Source organism: Spermophilus citellus (genome assembly GCF_964194105.1).
Source record: "Spermophilus citellus genome assembly, chromosome: 6".
Classification (NCBI taxonomy): Eukaryota; Metazoa; Chordata; class Mammalia; order Rodentia; family Sciuridae; genus Spermophilus; species Spermophilus citellus.
In genome coordinates this window covers 67,277,347-67,294,325 of record NC_138187.1, presented here as the reverse complement: position 1 = coordinate 67,294,325, position 16,979 = coordinate 67,277,347, and the positions used below count along the sequence as shown (strand labels likewise).

Sequence of the window (16,979 nt, the reverse complement as noted above, 5' to 3'; positions counted from 1 at the left end):
TGACACAGGGTCTTGTTAAGTTGCCAAGGACGACCTCAAACTTGGGATATTCCTGCCTCAGCCTCCTGGGTAGCTGGATGAGGTATGTGCCACCATGCCTGCCTTCATTTAATTTCATTTTGTATTTGTATCTTGAGTTAAGTCAATTTCTTTCCCCATTTTTATTGAAAACAATCATACTCAGAAGTAGTCTAATTTAGGCTATGTGTTAGTCAGCTTTTCATTGCTATGACAAAAATACCTGAGACAAACCGCCAGGCATGTTGATACACACCTGTAATCCCAGTGACTTGGGAGGCTGAGGCAAAAGGATTGCAAATTCATGGCCAGCCTCAGCAATTTAGCAACACTCTGTCTCAAAATAAAAAATGCTGGGACTGTAGCACAGAAGTAGAGCACTTGCCTAGCATGCATTACACTCTCTGGTCAATTCCTAGTACTGAAAAGAATTAATATTCCTTGATAATGACATTCTTGCTTTCTTAACCATGAGGTGTGCATGTTTAAGGAGTCACATCTGGGTTATCCTGGATCTACCAATGACTAGTCATATGATCTTGTTTATCCACTCAGGGCAAGTTCTTTCTTTTCTTTTTTGTACTGGAGATAGAATGAAAAGGTGCTTTACCACTAAGTCACATCCCCAGCCTTATTTATTCATTTAGTTAGAGACAGGGTCTAAATTGCTGAGGCTATCCTCCAACTTGTGATTCTCCTGCCTTGGCCTTCTGGGTTGCTGGGGATTACGGGCATGCACCACAGTGTCTGGCTTTCGATTTCTTCATCTGCCAAATGAAGATGATAGTAGAATCTACTTCTAGATGACGTGTTCTTGATACCAAAGGATCCATACTTTTATTTCATTTTCACACATCATTTTTGGTGACTCCATTCCACCACATTATACTAAGCAAAGCAAGATAATTTCAGGATTAATTTACATAAAATATAATTGGGCATACACAGCTGTCTCACTATTCTATTTATAAATTATTCTTGTTACTATAAGTGAAATTTGACCAGTATTGCTCCTCATTTCTATTAATATTAAGTGAGAAATCAAGGATTTCTTGAGAAGAGAAAAAGAATGATTTTAATAAATTCTTAATTTATCCCCACATAAAAAAATCTATTTTTGATTCATGTTTCAGGTAATGATTTTTTCTATGTGAATCACATCAACAACAATAAAAAGTACTTACATGGTATTTACCTCTGCCAGGCACTATTTTAAGGAAATCACTTAATCCTCAATTTATAAGGTAGGTAAATTTATTATCTCTATATTAAAGGTCAGACTACATTTAACTAATAAGCAGTAGAGCTTAGATAAGAGCAAAATAGTCTGGGCCTAGGGTTGTCCTTAGAAGACTGTAGGAATGTAAAACTATAGCAGCAACAAAAACACATACATAGGACTAGGAGCTCGGTTCCTTTTGGATTTTCTTTCTTTCTTCCTTTTTTATGGGGTGGGTGGGGAGGGGAATTGAACTCAGAAGTACTTTACCTCTGAGCTACATCCCCAGTCCTTTCTATTTTTTATTTTGTATTGCTCTGTTGTGTAGGCTGGTTTCAAAGTTATGATTTACCTGCCTCAGGCTCCAAAGCAGCTGGGATTATGGGTATTCACTACTGCACCCAGTTTCCCTTGAACTTTCTTTATTTTTTGGTACCTGGGATTTAACCCAGGGGGCTTAACCACTGAGCAACATCTCTAGTCCTTTTTTTTTTTTTTTTTAATTTATTTAGAGACAAGGTCTCACTATGGTTGCTTAGGACCTTGCTACATTGCCGAGGCTGGCTTTGAATACTCAATCCTCCTGCCTCAGCCTCCCAAGCTGCTGGGAATACAGGGGTGTGCCACTGCACCTGGCTTGAATTTTCTTAATGTTTGTTTTGTATTAAAATCATGATTTCCCATTATCACTATGAAATTGAATGATAATATCCCAATTCAATTATTTTCTAGCAATTGAAATAGTTAAATAGGTTTGAGATGCAGCAAAGTTAGCAAAATATACTCAACCTAGAAAAGTATGTTGCATTACATTTTAAAATAAAGGTTTTCTGGGTGTGGTGGTACACACCTTTAATCCCAGTATCTCAGGAAGCTGAGACAGAAGGATCATGAGTTCAAAGCCAGCCTCAGCAATTTAGGGAGACCCCAAGCAACTCAGTGAGACCCCATCTCAAAAAAAAAAAAAATTAAAAGTTCTGGGAGTGTTTCTCAGTGGTTACTGCCCCTAGGTTCAATTTCCAGCATCAAAATAAATAAATAAATATTCAGAGGGTGGGATATTACAAGATAATGGAATAGGAGGCCCCAGCTCCTGTTCTCTTATAGAGACACTGACTTCATAACAACAACACGGATCAAATTGCTTCTGTGGAAACTCCACAAATCAGTTAAGAGTTTGTAGCACAGAGGCAAGTGCCAACGCAAAAAAAGAGCTTCAGGAAAATTTGTTGCATTTTGGCTGCTCTAACTTCTTAATGCAATGCTGTGTAATTGGGAGAAAACTCACAGCTCCTTACTATTTCATCAGAGGGAAGTAAAAAAATTCAAATATGCCTCTAATATTATTGGGGCCTTCCCAAGGGAATGGTGTCCATCTTTCTTGGCTCAAAATACTGAGATATAACAGAATAGTTGGGCTGAGGATTTCCCAAAACAAAGGTGAGCTCAATAGCACTCTACACACCAGGGAGACTAAAGAAGTGCAGAAAGACACCCAAAGGATGAAGAGATTTTATGATCAAGAAAAGAAATGGGCAATCCTCTCTAAATGGGAAATTACATGCGCAAACTCAGAAAACATGCATGCCAAGAAAACATTTAAGAGGTCCTAGAATCTCTAGGGCTAATTAGGAAAGATCTATTCCTGAATGAAGCCAGTCTATAAAGACAAAGAGATAGCTATTTTGCAAAAGATCATAGGCATACAAAGAAATAGGAAAACATGGCTAAATTAACAAACAAAATAAATCTCCAGAACTTCAACCTAAGGAAATGGAGATCTATGGATTATCCAAATAAGAATTTAATATAACTATTTTACAGGTACCCAATGACTTCCAGGCCTGGTGGCATATGCCTTCAAAATCATCTATCTTAAGCCAAGGCAGAAGAATTGTACATTGGAGGTAATTCTGGGCGACTTAGAGAGGCCCTGACTCAAAATAAAAATTGCAAAAGGGCTGAGGATGAATGAGCTCAGTGGTAGAGTGCCGTTGGGTTCAATTCCCAGTACCATAAAAAAAGACATATAATCAATCATAAAGACATGAACTTGTGACAACCTCAGAAAGTGAATGAGGTAGAGATGTAAAGGAGTCAAGTTTCTGTAAATGATTAAAGTTGTTAACTGTTTTAATTGGTTTTTATAGTGCATGGGGTTACAAAAATAAAATGATATTGGCTTTTATGACATTAAAATGATTTATGTAATCTGTTTAGGTTTGGACATGAGGAGGCCCCCTAAAGCAGGTGAAATGATTAGATCACAAAAGCTGTGACTTAATCATTGAATTAATCTATTTGATGGGTTAGTAATTTGAATGGATTACTGGGTGGTAATTGAATGAGGTATGGCTGGCAGAAGTGGGTCACAGGGATTATATATTTTGTTCCTATATCCTCTTGCTCTTCCTTTCTGCTTCCCATCTGCCATAAACTGAGAGCTTTCCTCTCCACACCCTTCCACCATGATGTTTTGCCTCACTTCAAACCCATCTCTGAAACTGTAAGCCAAAATAAACTTGTGGTTCTTTTTGGATATTTTGGTCATAGTGATGAAAAGCAGACCAACACATAATCCCAGTGATAATGACTTACAATATCTATAGGCAAAAAGGAAATAAGAGTCTTTTGATTTCTAAAGAAGCATCTAAGGACATTAAAAGTCATCACTCTAGCTTAAAAATGAATAAAAAGCTGAGAAAACTTGTTTTTTCCCCTCAAGTACTGGGGCTAAACCCAGGGGCACTCTACTACTGAGCTATATGGCCAGCCCTTTTAATTTTTATTTTGATACAGGGTTTCACTAAGTTGCCCTGGCTGCCCTCAACCTTTGCCCCTCCTGCCTCAGCCTCATAAGTAGCTGGTATTTCAGGTGTGTGTCACTGTGCTTAGCCTGAGCAAACTGAACCAACAATTCTTAGATCTGTCAGAAAAATGAGGATGTAAGGCAAAATGGTATGCATTTGACATGCACATAGAGAGAACTGTTAATAGAGCAAAATCATACATACACAAACGTTAGCATAAACCAGCTATGGGGTAAGAAACCAAAAGTATAATTGTAATAGATCATTCGAGGTCAAGAGGTGCAATGTTCACAAGTCTGAGAGTTATAAACTCCAGAGGAAGCCAACCACAGAGGGGTCTCAGGCTTTTGTGAGTTCTATCTTTAGGAGCTCTACCAGGTTTTCACAGTGAATATAAGACCAAATAAGTAACAACAACAATAAAAATAAAAACGTCATATTTCTTGCAAGGGGAAGGGGAAAGTAACCATTTAGAATATCAGAGAATTCTGGTTCTTCACAAACCTGTCCTCAGTTTCTGTGGTCTTATCAGATCCTAATTAACCAGGGAAAGGGAAATTCCAGTCAGCTCTAACCTTCCATGTGGTGTAAAATAAATATTCAACTTGAGTTACCTCTAATCATCCTGCCCCACCTTGGTGGACAGAGAACTCATAGAGGATAACAAATATGGGGAAAAAACATAGATGATCTTGTGTATGACAGTGATTTTTTTAAATACAACACTAAAGATATCATCTCTGAAATAAGAAATTAATAAACTGGACTTTATTTAAAAAAAAAGTCTGCTCTATAAAAGACAATGTCCAGAAAATGAGAGTTTTCAGTCACAGGTTGAAAGAAAATACTTGCAAAACATACATTTGATAAAGGTATATTATGGAAAATATACAAAAAATACTGAAAATGTAACAATAACAAAATGAAACCAGGCGTGGTGGCATAGGCCTGTAACCCCCGTGGCTCAGGAGGCTGAGACAGGAAGACTGCAAGTTAAAAGCCAGCCTCAGCAACTTAGCGAGCCTCTAAGCAACTTAGCAAGACACTGTCTCAAAATAAAAATAAAACAGGGCTGGGGATGTGGCTCAGTGGTTAAGTGCCCCTGAGTTTAATCCTTGGTAGAGGAAAAGGGAAAGGGGAAAGGAAAGGAGGAAAGAAGGAAGGAAGAAAGAAAGAATATAAATGAACAACCTGGTTTTAAAAAATGGACTAAAAACAAATATCTAACCAAAGGAGTTATAAAGATAGGAAGTAGCCTATGACAAGATGTTCAACATTATGTGTCTTTAGGGAATTCTGTATAAACATCAATGAGCTCTCACAAAATACCTTTAATTTTGTCAATATCCAAAACATTAACACCACCAAATACTGGTGATTACGTAGAGGATCGTGGACTTTTGAATTTTGCTGGTGGGATGTAAGATGCTAAAAACACTTTGGAAGAAAGTTTGGTAGTTTCTTATAAAAATAAATATGGTCATTAAAATATGCCTAGCACAACAAAATACCATATACCAGGCAGCATGTAAATAACAAAAATGAATTCCTCACAGTTCCAGAGGCTGGTAGGTCCAAGATCAAGATGCTAGCAGACACAGTTGTCTGGTGAGGGCCTGTCTCAATGCAGCAATATTCAGAGGTCTGGCCTTTGGGAAGTGATCAAGTCTTGATCACTCTGTTCTCATAGATAAGATTAGTAAGTACCCTTAGAAAAGGGTTTGAGGTCAAAGGAAGTGTTCTCTTACTCTTCTGCCATTTTGACCAGCGGGGACACAGTGTTCCTCCTTTCCCGAGGATGTAGCAACAGGCACAATCTTGGAAACAGGGAGCAGTCCTCAGCAGATACTCATCCTGCCAGCACCTTGATTTTGGATTTCCCAAACCCCAGAACTGAATACATTTTTATTGTTTATAAATTACCCAGTCTGTGGTATTTTGTTATAGCAGAACAAATGGACTAAGATAGGCACTAATCTGATCCATGACTGTTATGGAGTGGATGTGAGGTGTCTCCTAAAAGCTCACATGTGAGACAATGAAAGAAGATTCAGAGGATACATGATTGAGTTGTGAGAGTCTTAACCCAATAATCCCCTCACAGGGATTAACTGTTAATGAAGTGGTATGGTGTGGTTGCAAGAGGTAGGAATTAGGGATATGTATTTGGCTTTGGGATATATATTTGTATCTGGCAAGTGGAGTCCTCTCTCTCTGCCTTCTGATCACTATGTGAGCTGCTTCTCTCTGCCACACTCTTCCTCCATGATATTCTGCCTCACCTAGAGCCCCAAGGAATGGAACCAGCCTTCTATGGAATAAGACCTCTGAAACTGTGAGCCTTCTTATAAACCTTTCCTTCTCTACAATTGTTCTGGTTGGGTCCTTCAGTCACAGTATTGAAAAAGTTGACTAAAACAATAACCAAATCACCTCCCAAGGCTCCATCTCCAAATACCCTCACAAAGGATTAGGGTTTCAACATATGAATTTGGGGGGACTTTAACATTAAGTCTGTAGTTCCCCATGATCCAGCAATTGTACTTCCTGGTATTCTGTCAAAAGAACTGAAAAGTCTACACAAAACCTGCATGTGGATTTTTATAACAACTTTATAAATGCCAAAGCTTGGAAGCAACCACTATGTCTGTTAGCAGGTAAACAGATGAATTAACTGTGACACATCCAGAAAACAGAATATTAGTATTAAAAAGAAATGACCCAGTAAGTCATGAAAAGACATGGAGACAACTTGAATGAAGATTACTAAGTGAAAGGCTACATGGGATACTAACCATAAGACATAAAACAGTAAGAAAAGATAAAACAGTAAGAAGGTTAGTGACAGCCAGGCACAGTGGCACATGCCTGAAATCCCGGCAGTTTAGGAGACTGAGGAAGAAGGATCATAAGTTCAAAGCCAGCCTCAGCAACTTAGTGAGGCCCTAAACAATTCAGTGAGACCCTGTCTCAAAATAAAATATAAAAAGGGCTAGGTATGAGGCTCAGTGGTTAAGCACCCTTGGGTTCAATCCCTGGAACCCCCACCCCTCAAAAAGAAGGTTAGTGATTGCCAAGGGTTAGAGGAAGGGAGAGATGAATAGGTGAAACACAGAGGAATTTTAGGGCAGTGGAACTATTCTGTATAATACTATGATGGTGGATATATGTCATTAATCTTTTGTCAAAACCAAAAGTTTGGGTGTTTTGGACAATATCAATAGTGAATCCTAATGTAAATGATGTACTCTGAGTGGTAGCTTTATAGATTTTAACAATTCTACCAGTCTAACTAAGGACTGTTAATGGTAGGGCAGACTAGGCACCTGTGGGAGAAGGCATATATATAAATTTTCTGTCCTTTTCACTCAATTTTGCTATGAACCTAAAAAGAAAAACTGTTCTAAAAATAATATTTACTAAAAACAAAAAAGTAAAATCTGAAACAAAGAAACAAATAAGCCCCAGAACAACAACTACCCCTAAACAAACAAATGAGATAGGAATCAATGACCAGATTATGATTTAAAACAAAAAATAAGAAAACCTGTATTATAATAATTTTGGTATACAGAACTTACATAACAAAAAGTATTTTTAAAAGCATAAATATACGTTAATGGGAATATAATATTAGAAAGATGTAGTTGGTGGCATTGAGTATAGGAATGAAGAAATAGAGGTTTTTTGTTTCATTGATTTTTGGTACTAGGAATTGAACGCAGGGGTCCTTTACTGAGCTCCATCCTCAGCCCTTATTTTTTATTTTTTTTATTTTGAGGCAGGGTATCTCTAAGTTGCTTAGCACCTCTCCAAGTTGCTCAGGCCTTCACTAAATTCCTGAGGTTGACCTCGAATTTGCAGTCCTCCTGTCTCAGCTTCTCCAGTGGCTGAGATTAGAGGCATATGTCTTGATACTTGGCAGCACAGAGGTTTTGTATGTGGTTGAAATGATTATCAGTTTCAAACTGAATGCTATATAATTTAAGATATTTTATGTAATTTCATGATAACCACAAAGAAAAAGTATGCAGAATATACACAAAATAAAGAGAAAAAAAAATGAGAAAAGAGGCAGGGCATCTCACTGAAAAACAATAAAATCAATAAAACACAAAGGCAGGCAGAAAAGGAGTAAAGGAGGAACTAAGAAAGCTACAAAATATACAGAAAGTAATGAACAAAATGGCAATAGTAAATCTTTCCTTATGGGTAATTACTTAAATACAAATGAACTAAACTCCAAAAGCAAAAGACATAGATTGGCTGAATAGATACAAAAATAGGATCCAAATACATGCTGTCCACAGTGGCTCCATTTAAATCTAAGGACCCAGATAGAGGAAAAGAGCAAGAGTGGCTAATATCAGATTTTAAACCCAACAGTGCTACAAGAGAAAAGGTAGGACATTATGTATGGATAAGAGCCAACTCAAAAAAAAGATATCACAACCAACAGGTAAAAGAAGAAATCATAAAGGAAACTAGAAAATGTCTTTAGATAGATGAAAGTGAAAACACTGCATGCCCAAACTTATAGGACCCAGTAAAGAAAGTTAAATAAAAAACGGGGGGTGAGGGGAGTTTATGGTTACAAGTGTTTATGTTAATAAAGAAGAAAGAGCTCACATCACCACCTAACTTTACATCTAATGGAAATATAAAAATAAGAACTAACCCCTCTCCTCCTCTCCCTCCTTCAAGTTTTATGCCATGATCATCTGCTCTGTGCTGTTTCAGCTGTGGCCTCAGTCGCCTGCTGTGGAGAACATGAGCAGCTGTTCATGCAGCAGTTCTTCAGACAGGCCTACGCCTTCACTGTGAGTCAATGACACAGGGGTGGCCCACCTCCAGCAGCATCATCTCCAATGACTAGAGCTCCAAGTGCTGTATGCAGATCACCAAGCAGAAGCTGATGTTCCTCAAGCCGAGGGCCTCGTCCTGTTCCTTGGGGCCATCTTTTCGTCAACCGAAGGCTCCAGTGCTGCCCCAACCCACCACAATAGCTAATTTGGGTGAGCAGAAGGTCAGGGAGAACCTCAAAGTGTGGATCTTCCCTAAGGGCATGTGCAATGAAAACAGGGACCTGCTGTCCTTCAAGAAATGTGCCTTTTACCTGGCAATCCAACCCGTTGTACCTGTGGTATATTCTTCTTTTCCCTCCTTTTATAAACTCAAGACCAGGTTCTTCACCTCAGGGACAATCAAGATGCAGGTGCTAGATGCAACTCCACCAGCAGCCTCTCCGTGGTCAAGTTCATGGATACCTGCCATGCCATGAAGAGGACCTTACTCCATGTATCCACGATACCTCAGGAGAACTGGCCAATGAAAGGCCTGATGTCCAGCCAGCCCAGTAGCCTCCGCCACTAGGTAGGGGACCTGGGGAAGGGTAGGAGGGAAACAGAAGGTTAGGAATGGACAGAGGGACACTGTCTTCCAGGCTGCCAAATATCACTGTGTCTGGCTCCCTGGCTCTCACTTTGCCCCTGGAAACAGAAGCCCCTGGAGATCACTAATGTCTCCTCCAATAGAGTCAGCTGGACTCTTCCACCCCTGGGAGCAGGGAACTTGACCTCATGCCTATGCCTCCAGGGTCCAGTGTATGGTTTCAGGTGGGCTGAACTGGAAGGCCATGGGGGAGCCTGGGAGCCCCTGAAATGTCCAGAGCTGAGGCCAAGCCCCTGCGCTGGCCCCAGGCTGTCTGGTAAGGCTGCCTAGGGCCCACAGGGTACAGAGTCAGGCTCCGGTGTGCAGGAAGAGAAGGAGCTTGGAGACCAGTACTGCACAGTTTCATCCAACCTGGGCCATAGGCAGCTAAAGGGCAGGGTCTCAGGCTCCCACAGGGCTCAAGGAAGCCTGTGCCATCAGTGTTGTGCTCAGTTCCTTAAAAAACAAAACAAAACAAAACAAAACAAAAACTCTTGGGGCAAAAAGAAAGAATAAGGATTATAGCACAGGTAAACTAGAGAATAAGAAAATAATTTTAAAACCAACAAAATTTCTGGGTGCCATGGCACATGCCTGTAATCCCAGCGACTCAGGAGCCTGAGACAGGAGGGTAGCAAGTTCAAAGCCAGTCTCAATAATTTAGCAAGGTGCTAAGCAACTAAGCAAGAACCTGTCTCAAAATAAAAAATAAAACAGGCTGAGGATGTGGTATGGTAGTTAAGACCCCCTAGGTTTGATCCCTGTTACCAAGAAAAAAAAATTAAATTTTTAAAAAAATCAACAAAATTAACAATTTTTCCCCTTAGATCAGTAACTAGATTAAGGAGAAAAAAAGACATGAGACCCAAATAACTAAAATAAAACAGGGGACATTACAACTAATGCCACACAAATAAAAGGTATTATAAAAGACTGCTATGAATAAAATTCTATAACAACAAGTAGGACAATCTAGAAGAAATGGATAAATTTCTAGGAACACAAAACAACTGAATCAGGAATAAACAAAATATCTTTTTTTTTTTTTTAGAGAGAGAGAGAGAGAGAATTTTTTTAATATTTATTTTTTAGTTTTCGGTGGACACAACATCTTTACTGTACTTTTATGTGGTGCTGAGGATCAAACCCAGCGCCCCATGCATGCCAGGCAAGCGCACTACCGCTTGAGCCACATCCCCAGCCCAAAACAAAATATCTTAATGGTCTTATTACTAATAAAGTGATTGAATCAGTAATCAAAATCTTTTAACAAAGCAAAGTCCAGGACCAGATGACTTCATGGGAGAAATATAACAAACATTTAAAGAATTAGTACCAATTCTGCCAGGTATGGTGGCACATACCTGTAATCCCAGTGACTCAAGGTGCTGAGGCAAGAGGATCCCAAGTTTGAGGCCAGCCTTGGTAACTCAGTAAGACACTAAGCAACTTAGCAAAACCCTGTCTCAAAAAATAAAAAGGACCAGGTATTTAACTTAGTGGTAAAGTGTCTCTGGGTTCAATCCCTAATACAAAAAAAAAAAAAAAAGGATTAATACCAATCTTCTTCACACTCTTCAAAAAAACCGAAGAGGAAAACTCATTCTATGAGGACAACATTTCTGTCATCCCAAAGCTACAAAAAGATATCACAAGAAAACTACAATATCCTTTATGTATACTGATACAAAAATCCTCAAAAAAAATGAGCACGTGAATTTCAGTGGCATAATAAAAGGATTATACACCATGATCCGGTGGGATTTATTCATGAAATTCAAGGATGGATTAATATACAAAAATCAATCAGTCTAATATACCAGTATAAGGAGGGGAAACTATATGATCATCTCAATCCATGTAGAAAACACATGTGACAAAATTCATCACCCCCTCTTTTTAAAAACTCTCAACTAGGAACAGAAGGAAATGACCTCAGCATAATATTAAAAGGCTTATGTGAAAAGCCCACAGCTAACATCAAACATAATGGTGAAAGACTGAAAGCTTTTCACCTTTAGTAACAAGTGGGTCTGTATATGGTCCCTGTTGGGAAAAGTATAAACGACAGCCGTACCCCAGAGAAAAAAACCCCAACATGGCGCCTAAGGACTTCTCCTTCCTACCTTCTTCTTCTCTGCAGTGGCGCGAAAAGTTCCTGCCCTTGTGAACTCTCCCGCCGGCGCCAATTTCAAACCTCACTGGCAGGGAACCTTAGCCCCAATGAGAACTAATGCCTGGGCGCGGGAACTCATATCTGGAAGAACTTGCCAATAAACGGGTGGCCTGCCATTTATCTAAGCCCTACCATCTCCCCTTTAGTTCTATATAAGCACACAGCTTTTGCAATAAAATTGGAATTCTCCCAGCAAAGTGTCTTTGCGTGGGGAATTCTTTCAGTCCCTAAAGGCCCATGAGTTAAGTACTTAGACCTGGCCTGTGGTGCTATTGAGAGAAGGTGTGAAACCTTCAGGAGATGAGGCCTAGTAGAAGGAAGTTTTCCTCCCTGCTGCCATGAGAGGGAATCAGATTTCTCAGCCATGCCTTCCCAACCTGATGCACTACTGCCTTATCCTAGGCAGAAAACTGGGATAAAAAAGCAAATGAGAAAATTGACCATGAACTGAAATCTAAGAAACCAAGAGCCAAAAGAAAACTTTCCTCCTTATAAGTTGTTTAGCTCAGATATTTTGTCACAGTGACAGAAAGCTGTCTATCCTTGTCACTTTTACTCAAGTCAGTACTAGAAATCCTAGCCAGAGCAATAAGGCAAGAAAATGAAATAAAAGGCATTTCGTTAGGTTTATAATTATAGGTTGGCTGTGTTTTACATTTCTTACTTTAAAGATATTGTTTTGCTTTTTTCTGGTTTGCACTATTTGTAATAAGAAATTAGTGGACTGAATGGGTCTTTTCCCTTGCTTGCTTTTAAGATTTCTCTCTTTATAACTAATTTTAAGTAAGTTGATTAAAATATCATGATATAAATTCCATATAACTAGTTTTAAGTAAGTTGATTAAAATGTGATGGTATAAATTCCATTGTATTGTATATGTGGGGAATTCATTGAACTATTTAGATCTTGTAAGCATATAATTTTCATCAAATATGGAAAAATGTTGGTCAATATTTCATTTGAAATAGTCTTTCTGCTTCTACCCTCTCACCTTCCCACATCCTCTACTTTTGGATCTCTATTTATAGGTATATTATATTGTTCCATGTTGCCCCTCAGCTCATTCAACTCTATTCATTTCTATCTCTAGTCTTTCTTTACTTTGTGCTTTACTTCCGATGGTTTTTTTATTGCTAATTCACTAATTACTTTTTCTCTGGTGTCCAGTCTGCTGTTATACCTATCTAATGTATTTTTTTTTTGTATTTGAAAGATTTAGAAGTTCATTGTTACTTATACCTTCTGTTTCTTTTTTTTTTTTTTTGTCATGATTCTTTAACATGTGAAGTGGATTTATAACTACTTTAATATCTTTGTCTATCACCATATGTGCCATTTCTAGGTCTATTTCTTTTGACTTGACTTTTCTTCTCAGTATTGGCGGTATTTTCCTTCTTCTTTGCATGCTATAATTTGGTTAGATTCCAAACATTGTAAATTTTATATTGTTTGATTGATAGAGGACATTTTTGTTTGTTTGGTATTCTTTAAAATACCTTTTGAACTTTCTCCTAGGATGCAAATAAGTAATGTCAAAATTTTTGTGTGTGGTACAGGAAATTGAATCCAGGGCCTTAAACATGCTAGGAAAAGTAAATGCTCTACCACTGAGCTACATTCCCAGTCCTTTTCATTTTATTTTGAAACAAGTTTTCCTTATGTTGCCCAGGCTGTAGGATCCTCCTGCCTCAGCTTCTGGATTGAGTAGCTGGGATTCCAGGCATGCACCATCACATCCAGCTTCATTTGATTTTTCAAGGTTTACTTTGAAACTTTGTTAGTTTGAACCCAAGTAGTCTTTGGTTAGCACTCATGTGGCCCCTCCAAATGACAATACCCTTCAATGTCTCATAGTTATGTTTTTTTTATTCTAGTTGGTGAGCACACAAATTATTCCCAGCCTAATGTGACTGCCAAGGATTATTCTACTTCCTTCCTTCTCATGGTATTTTCTCTAGTTTCAGGTAGTTTCTTTCAAGTATGTGCTGATCAGTACTCAGATGAGCACCTAAGGAAAACTCTCTGCAGTTCTATAAAACTCTTTCTGTATAGTTATTTCCTCTCCTGTACTGCAATTCTACTAGATCATTTTCAACTCCATTTTCTCAACTTGTAATCCACTGGGCTCTATTTGGGTTTTCCTTTCCATGAGCTGCAACTCATACACTCTCTAACTAGTAAACAGGGACAGAGGTAGGGCCCAACTCATTTGTATTCCTGTTTCTAGGGAAAACTATCCTGAGCTTCCTGTTGACCAATGTGTGCAAACCAGTGTTTCATATATGCTAATCAGTTTCTTGGTTAAGGTGGGAGAGTAAATCCAATTCCTGTTGTTCCGCCATGGCTGGAAGCAAAAACCACTTAATGCCTTTTGATCCTACTCAATGACCTTATTCATGATCTGACATCTAGTAATAAGGCAAACAGGTCTATAATTAGAGTAATGCACTGAGTCAATTATCTATTTTATATCAGTGACATTTCTGATGTTGTTATTTTTGATGCTGGGGATTGAAATCAGGACTCATGTATACTAAGCACACTTTCTGAGTTACAATCCCAGTCCAGTAATATTTTATATTATGTTCAAAGAATTTCACCCCTCTTGAATATTTTTTAAAGACCATTATCTTTTTGTATTTTACTCCCAACTGTTTTTTTTTTCCAAAAGGAGGAAGCTTATGTAAGATTTGAAGAAATTAAACAATGGAATATGCGTAAGCCCTTCACTTAGATTCACCGATTATTACTATTATGCCACATAGGGCTTATCTCTTTTTTGCATTTTCCCACCAATTAAAAGTTCAACACCTAAATATTCATCCTGCATCTTCCATGAAGATGAAATTCTCTTATACAATAACAAAATAACATTATTCTTCCTAAGATATCTAATATTGATATCATAACATTAGCTAATATACCATTTATATGAAAATTTCTCCAATTATCCTTCATAGCTTTTCTTTTTCTAGATCACAGTCCTATCAAGAATCACTTACTTTATTTGGTAATTATGTCTCATTAATTTATTTTTATCTAGAACCATCCCTGTTATGGTCTAAATGTTTGTCAGTCCCCAAAATTCATATGTTGAAATTCTAAACCTGAAGGTAAGCTCTCATGAATCAAATTAGTGTCCTTATAAAATAAGCCCTAAAGAGCTCATTTGAGTCCCTCCCATCATGTGTACATACAACATCATCTATGAATCAGAAAGAATCCTCATCAGATACTGACTTTGCTAGCACCTTGACCTTGGACTTCTCAGATTCTAGAACTTTGAGAAATTAATTTCTTATTTTTATCAGTTACTCAGCTTTTGTTATTTTGTTGTCACAGTATGAACAGGCTAAGAAGAACTGGCCTCCCCCCACACACTTTTTTATGATGTTGGCAGTTTCCAGAAGCTTGGCCTGCTATCTTGTTTATTTATTTATTTATTTTAAAGCATTATGATTCTGTTAGTAAATTTATGACAACTTTGGAAAGAGAAACTCATTATTTTGGATTTATACTCATCCTATCACTTTGAAGACTATTCTAAATTTTGAATATGAATAAAACTCATTTAAGATCTAAAATTGCTCAATGATCCAAGAGTGCTATTATCAAGCTTAGAAGTAGAAGATAGCTAATACTGAATTATTTTTTTAAAAATATTTATTTTTTGGTTGTAGTTGGACACAATACCTTTATTTTATTTATTTTTACATGGTGCTGAGGATTGAACTCAGGACCTTGCACCTGCTAGGCAAGCGCTCTACCGCTGAGCCACAACCCCATCCCCTAATACTGAATTCTTTTTCCTAGCAAGGTGAGAAGCAATTGAGACATTTTAGCGCTATTTTTTGGTGACATTTTTGTTTTAGGATAACAGGGTTGCTTAAAAATGTGGCTCACTTTTTCACAGGCGCTATTCTTGTGTGGTCTTTATGTAAAATCAATTCTGTCATCTATTCAGTAGCTGAACTTGCTATGTACTTCCCTAAGTGAAATGGAATGGAAGAATGCTTCTTGTTATAGAACTCTGGGATATGCAGGAGAGAAATAAATTATTTTATTTTTCATGGAGGAAAAAACTAACTTCACTTCCGGAAAATTTTCATAACTACCATCTGGTAGTCAACCCGGTTTTTCCACCAGATGGCAATAACCCATAAAGGGTGAGTAGGGTGAATGGAATGTGCACAAAAGTGCAGGGCGTGAGCATTAAAAGGGCTATGAGCTCGCAATGTGGTAATGTGGGGGAAATGACGAGTCCCAGGAGAAGAGGATAAATAATGGATTGCTAAATCTGGCACACTAGGAACTAATAACATCCATCATAAAGGAGTCATGTCGTTCATCTTTGATTTATTAATGTAAAAGTTAAGAGCAAAAAGGATTGCACCATTTGTTACATTTCTTGGTTTTGTTTTTAGAATTACATATTACAGAACAGCTGATTAGAATGGAAAAGTTTTTGATATTCAAATAGAATTAATCAGATTCAGTACCAAAAAGACATTGCATGTTCCTAACAGAAGTAATAAATTCAGAGAGAGTATTTTAAGACAAAAGAGGGGGAAAGAAAGCTGAGGAATTGCTGATGAAACATGCAGATCATTTTTCTTCCCTCTACCATGACTACAAACACTTCACACTTCTCTCTCAAAATTGGAGTATACCCTCTTAGTTTTGCTTATAGGAATATAAAACAAATCCAACCCAATGCTACACTACCTCATTCAAATAATTTAGTGTACTATAACTCAACATTATTGAATATTTTCTGTGATAAGGTTTTATGCACAAGGACTTTCTCCCATGAATTGTTGGCCATTTTCTCAGGCTCTGGGTTTTGTTTCTAGGAAGTACAAATCCCTCTGATAAAGGCCATCTGCACTTAAAAACCACCCCCCCCCCGATTTTTTTTTTTTACCATTTTCCTTTCTTTAATTTTGAAAAATAACAATATGTCACTCAATTAAAAATTTTAAAAATATTTATTTGGTTGTAGATGAACACACAGCATCCTTATTTATTTTTATGTGGTGCTGAGGATTTCAAGGCAAGCACTTTATCACTGAGCTACAGCCTCAGCCCCATCAATTGAATTTTAAAAAGAAGTTCTAGCTTATCAGATAAAGATTAGAATTTTATTTTATTTTAATTATTTAGGTACTGGGGATTGAACCAGGGGCATTTTACCACTGAGCCACATTCCCAGACCTTTTTTATATTTTATGTTGAGACAGGGTCTCATTAAGTTGCTTGGGGTCTTGCCAAGATGCTGAGGCTATCCTTGAACTTGCCATCCTCCTGCATCAGCCACTCAAGTCC

At 37.8% G+C, this 16,979-nt stretch overlaps 1 long non-coding RNA gene across 1 annotated transcript in view; it reads right to left on the bottom strand.

Moving 5' to 3' along the window:
• Positions 1-7,517: 7,517 nt before the first annotated feature.
• Positions 7,518-16,979, bottom strand: part of LOC308652558 — a 29,445-nt gene continuing 19,983 nt past the window's right edge. The window contains exon 3 of the long non-coding RNA XR_014022821.1: positions 7,518-9,429. This is a non-coding gene — a long non-coding RNA (uncharacterized lncRNA). The remainder of the gene's footprint in view (positions 9,430-16,979) is intronic.